The sequence below is a fragment of the Bufo bufo genome, chromosome 6, assembly GCF_905171765.1.
Source record: "Bufo bufo chromosome 6, aBufBuf1.1, whole genome shotgun sequence".
Lineage (NCBI taxonomy): Eukaryota > Metazoa > Chordata > Amphibia > Anura > Bufonidae > Bufo > Bufo bufo.
Genome location: NC_053394.1, coordinates 283,741,191 through 283,747,200, shown reverse-complemented (window position 1 = coordinate 283,747,200; position 6,010 = coordinate 283,741,191).

Below are 6,010 nucleotides of genomic sequence, written 5' to 3'. Positions count from 1 at the left end.
CCTTGATTGACACTCATTTAGGGGTTAGTCAACTTGTGCTGCGCGCCCTAGAGAGGCGGCCACTTCTGGGATCCCATGCTGTACAGTGGGCATGTGGTCTTAGCCTGGTACTTCTGGGATCACATGCCGTTCATTGGGCACAGCGCATGCGTGAGAATGAATCTCAAGATTCGCCATGGGTTCTAATCAGGCTAGGATCATGTGCCCAATGTACAGCATGTGATGCCAGAAGTGGCCGCCGCACGGGAGCGCAGCGCACGTGGGATAACTGTCAGTTGTAGTAGTGATAAATGCAGTGTAACGGCATAAAGCTGATAAAGAAAGAATACAAGCACCAGTTGGCAAAAATGCATATTTATTAAAGTTTTTCTTATAATTGCTAAAACTCAAGAATAAAAACGTTCACAGTTTTCTCTAATGTCTGGGTATTCGGTGTGAAGCCCAGAGATGTCACCACAATTTACAACCTGTGTCCGGATGGCGGCCACTGACCAGACTCCTTGTAAACTCTGAGCTGTAATCATTGCAGTGGAATAAAGGGTGGTGAAGCTACCTGATAGGGGGGATCAGACTCGGGCCTGAAGGGACAGTGATGCCTAAGGATGATGAGTACTGCAGTCCAGTAACAACTTTAGATGGGACAAGGTGATAAACTGAACCAACCTGGACATGTGTTCATTAATGTTACCATAAAAATGCTACAGGCAGCATGTAGAGCAGGAGGAGCTGAGAAGATTGATATATAGTACTTTATAGTAAAAGATTCGGTACAACTTGTATATTATACATTTATATCTCTGCTCATTCTGGGCTATGAAGTCCTGGAGGCGGTCCTATCAGTGATTGACAGCCTTCCCTCTATGACTCTGTATACAGAGATAGCTGTCAATCACTGATAGCTCCGCCTCCTTGACTTCAAAGCCCAGAATGAGCGGGAATTTAAATGAGTAAAGTACAAGTTTTACTGAATATTTTCCCACAAAACTATACATCGGTCTGCTCAGCTCCTCCTGTTCTCTAAGATGCTGCCTGTAGTTCAGACACCATGTTGAACATGACAGGCTCGCTGTAAACTGTAGACTGCTGGAGATAATATTTGGGCACCAAACGAATGTACATTAAAGGGGTTTTCCGAGACTTAAATACTGATGACCTATCCTCTGGAGCGCCGCTGCCTTCTCATACAGCTGACCGGCGGGGGTCCCGGGTGTCAGACCCCTACTGACCAGATCCTGATGACTTACCCAGGAGATAGGTTATCAGTATTTAAGTCTCGGAAAACCCTTTTAATAAAAGAATCCAATACTGTCCAGGCTGAAAACCACACTACCAATGTAAAAATCCTGTCAGACTGAATAATAATGGAGTATGATATTTGATGTGTTGAGGACCATGCCATGCCGCCTCTAATGACCCAGCATGTTGTAGTTAACCCATTTTTCCATCATGTCACATACATAAGGCAGGGGCTACATGGCGACACCCTTAGCAGTAAAGCATTGAACTGAGTGGGGTTACAGGTTGCCATAACCCCAGAATTGCAAAAAAAAAATCCAGCAGTATTTTTTATTTTTTTTTGCCATTCTGGTGTGAACTTTGTGTAGCCACAACCTAAATCCTATCTCCACTGGAATGGAGTTGCTGAGGAGATCTGAAAATGGATGTGAATGTCCCACCAACCAAGTACCAGGGAAACGTTTAGACGTAAATCATGAGACATAACGTCATCCACACACATATTGGCGGAGGTGGTGAAAAGAAATCGAACTGTAGGTTTAGGCCTCTTTCACACGACCGTTTTTTTTTTTCCGTTTTGCGGTCCGTATACGGTCCGTATACGGAACCATTCATTTCAATGGTTCCACAAAAAAAACCTGAATGTGTTCCGTATGCATTCCGTTTTTCCGTTCCGTTGAAAGATAGAACATGTCCTATATTTGGCCGCAAATCACGTTCCGTGGCTCTATTAAAGTCTATGGGTCCGCAAAAAAACGGAATGCATACGGAAATGCATCCGTATGTCTTCCGTATCCGTTCCGTTTTTTGCGGAACCATCTATTGAAAATGTTTTGCCCAGCCCAATTTTTTCTATGAAATTACTGTATACTGTATATGCCATACGGAAAAACGGAACGGAAAAACGGAACGGAAACGGAAACACAACGGAAGCAAAAAACGGAACAACGGATCCGTTTAAAACGGACCGCAAAACACTGAAAAAGCCATACTGTCGTGTGAAAGAGGCCTTACACTAAAGCTAGCCACAGGGGCTGCCAGACAGTCCCTCGATGTCCGCTTCCATGGGGAACCTGGAAATCGACAGGTTGGATTCTTATCTGTCTGATGCTAATGTTTCTTCTACAGATAAGCGGCAAAAGGTATCTGGCAGTCACTTATCTCTCCCGTCTGCCCTCAAATCTGCAGTGTTTTACAGTATCAGCAATGTGGATGAGCAGCTACGAAAATGGACCGTAGCATGTCAGTTTATGTTGTGGATTTCATCTTTTGCGCAGGGGTGAAATCTAGGGCAAATCCACAGTAAAATCAACAAAATTGAAGAGTGATAGTTGTAAGGTGCCCCGCATTTCTACGTCCATTAGAGTGCAAACATTGTGCATTGGGGATGTACAGTTTCTTTCATAGATCTCAGGGGCAGACAGGAAAGATTACTCCGTCTTCAGAGTAAAATAATGTCTAAGGCCTAGTTCACATCAGCGTTCAGCCTTTCCGTTCTCCTGCTTCGTTATAGGAGCACATAACTGAGCCGAACGGAGCCTACGGACCCCATAGACTATAATGGGGTCCGTTAGGTTTCCGCTCAGTAGATGATTTTGGAGCAGAGACAAAAGTCCTGCGCGCAGGAGGGGTCCATAGGCTCCGTTTGGCTCAGTTATGTGCCCAATCCGTCCTTTCCTATAACGGAGCAGGAGAACGGAAAGGCTGAACGCTGATGTGAACTCAGCCTAAAGTTTTGTCCTTCAACCTCCATTTAGTCTAATGTAAAGGAGCACTCTGTATCATTTTAAAAGTTGGCCACATTAAGTTTAAAAGTTTTTCATTATAAGACCGGCGGCAGGCACCAACAAATTATCTGACCAATACCTGTCCAATCAGACCAATAGTTGGTGTGTATAACAAAAGATCTGTGTGTGTAATAGGCCATCTGGCCAATGATTGGTCAGAAAATCTGTGTAATACAGGCCTTAGAAATAAAAAACAACAACAACCTCACCTTTTAAAAAGGCCTCGGTCTCAGCATCACAGCTTCCATGGTCCCCACTGAAGAGGAAGTGATGGCGACCTATTCTTGGTTATGAGACAGCTGCAGCCACTGACTGGCCTCACATGTCCACGACTGGCAGTTCTTATACAGGTGACCGCTGAGTACATTGATCGGCTGCAGCGGTGTTGTGACCAAGAACGGTCCCTGTCACTTCCTGATTGGTGGGGACCCCCAGCAGCCACAATGCTGGAACACAGGGGGGCAGGTTTACTAATGGAAATGCACCAGTTTTTTGCCGCAATTTGTGCACACACTTCTCAAAGCTTTTTTCCGCTTCGTCTGATAAGGAGGCGTGACTTTGCTAGAAAGGGGTGTGTTGTCTGGACAGGGCGAGGCTTCAATGTGTCCCCAGATCGCCAAAAATAGAGCAAAATGTTGGCATATTTTTGGAGTGAAAACTACGCCACCTTATAGGTTGTGTAAACTTAGATTAAACAGTTTTTTTTTGGCGCAGACAGAATTCTAGCACAAATCTGGTGCAGGATTTACGACACCCCAAATGTGCATAGGTCCACGCCCCAGAAGAGTAAATTTGTGCAACATTAAGGCCTCATGCACATGACCGTTGTTGGGTTCTGTGTCCGTTCCGTTTTCCGTGATTTTCTGCGAACCCATTGACTTTCAATGGGTCAGTTGAAAACTCGGAAAATGCACCGTTTGTCATCCGCATCTGTGATCCGTGTTTCCAGTCCGTCAAAAAAATATGACCTGTCCTATTTTTTTCATGGCCAACGGTTCGCGGACCCATTCAAGTCAATGGGTCCGTGAAAAAACACGGAGGCACACAAGATTGTCTTCCGCATCCGTGATCCGAGTCTGTTTTCTTCCTATCATTTTCAAGGCAAACTTGACTTAGATTTTTTTTTCACTTTTCTTGTCTGGTGATCCTCCAAAAATCAAGGAAGACACACGGAAGAAAAAACGGACACGGATCACGGAACAACGGAACCCCGTTTTGCGGACCGTGAAAAAATTCTGTCGTGTGCATGAGGTCTAAGACTGTGATTCGTATTCTTAGTCAATGTAAAGTACTGTACGACACTATTAGTAAATCTGCCCCAGGGTGTTTTAAAAGTTTTTTCTGACAGACTACTTCCTGCTTATACTGGACTATCCCTTTAATTGATCTTCAAGTCAATGTTTAAAATAATGTTGTTACCTTTTTACCTAAATATATTTTGTAAAACATTAATGGGGTTGTCCACCTTTTAATCAACAGGGGTCTAACACCCCGTACCCCGCTGATTAGCTGTTCGGCAATAGCTCTGGCGCCAGAACTAGAGAGATCCAGAAATTCTGTATGGACGGAGCTCACTGCAGCACGGCTCCTATTGAAGTAAAATACTACATATACATAAAATGTTGTTTTTTTTCCATTGTCTGCTTTACCTTCCTTCCAGCCATATGCCCTGTTTTATCCCAATAATGTTCAGAAATGACTGAAAAGATATGTGGCTGAAAAACATCAGTAGCTGTTATCACATAAGGGCCTTTTTACATGGGTTGAATGTTTGCATGAACATTCGTTCACCAGACCATTGCCGCATGCTGCCGATCACCTGACAAACGGGCAAACGCTAGTTTGTCAGGTGATCGCATCTTTTATGCAGCATTATAACTCCTTTGTTGTGTAAAATACAATACAGACACCTGGGAATTTTTTTTGAAACACCCTGAATTCCAAGTTTTGAACCTGTCACTTTAACACATGCCTGACAAATTTACATTTCTCAAAGTGAAAATCCAACCTTGATTTTTTTTCTCTAAATAGCTTCCAAATTCAGCCTGCATCAACCACTAGAGGGAGCTAGCGGCTCCCTGTAGACATTAAGCTCCTAGGCTCTCTCTACTGGTGACTGCAGAGAGCCAGAATGATATATTTTACATATCTGACTGTGCAGACAATTTGTAGCTCTGTATCAGAGAAACAAAGCTCTGACCTCTATAAAGATACAGTAAGAAATTAATTAGCGTAAACTTTTGGACCGAAAAAGGTCATAGTCTTGGTCTTAAAGGGGTTTTCCGGGCTACAGATATTGATTACCTATGCTCAGGATAGGTATTCAGCATCAGATTGGTGGGAGTACGAACCCTGATACCACAACTGATAAGCTGTTTCGGGCATCTGCAGTGCCAGAAATTATAAAGTGAAAACAAAAAGAAAAGGGTGTGCTCCCTGTGTAATATCCTCAAGGGACATGGACAAGGCCAATGAAGGAGGTTCCTTACCCTTTGATGTTGTGCAGCACTAGGTACAACACAAGGATCAAACAAAGTTTAGTACCACACCAGAGAAAGGGACCAGGCTGCCACACTGCAGGAGGCCAGAGAAGACTGGAAGCAGAAAAAACGGTTCCAGAGGCAGAAAAAACAGCATGGTGCATCGGAGAACTTCAGGTAGGTATAAATTTAGTTATTAAAAAAAACATTTTTCGTTTTATAAAATAATTTATACCTAACTGAAGTTATCCAGTGCAGCATGCTGTTTTTTCTGCCTATGGCAGAGCTTTTTCTGCTTCCAGAAACTATAGAGTTGGAAGCAGAAGGCTCCGTACATTGTTGTTTCTGGTGGTGATGGCATTCTGCAGCTCAGCTCCAAATAGGAGCTGCGCTGCAGTACCCTAGCATGCCCACTAGGAGTTGTACAGGGTCTTCTGCTTCCATCTCCGTATACTGCATAGTTTCTGGCACCAGCGGCTGCCTGAAACAGCCAATTACACTTTTACA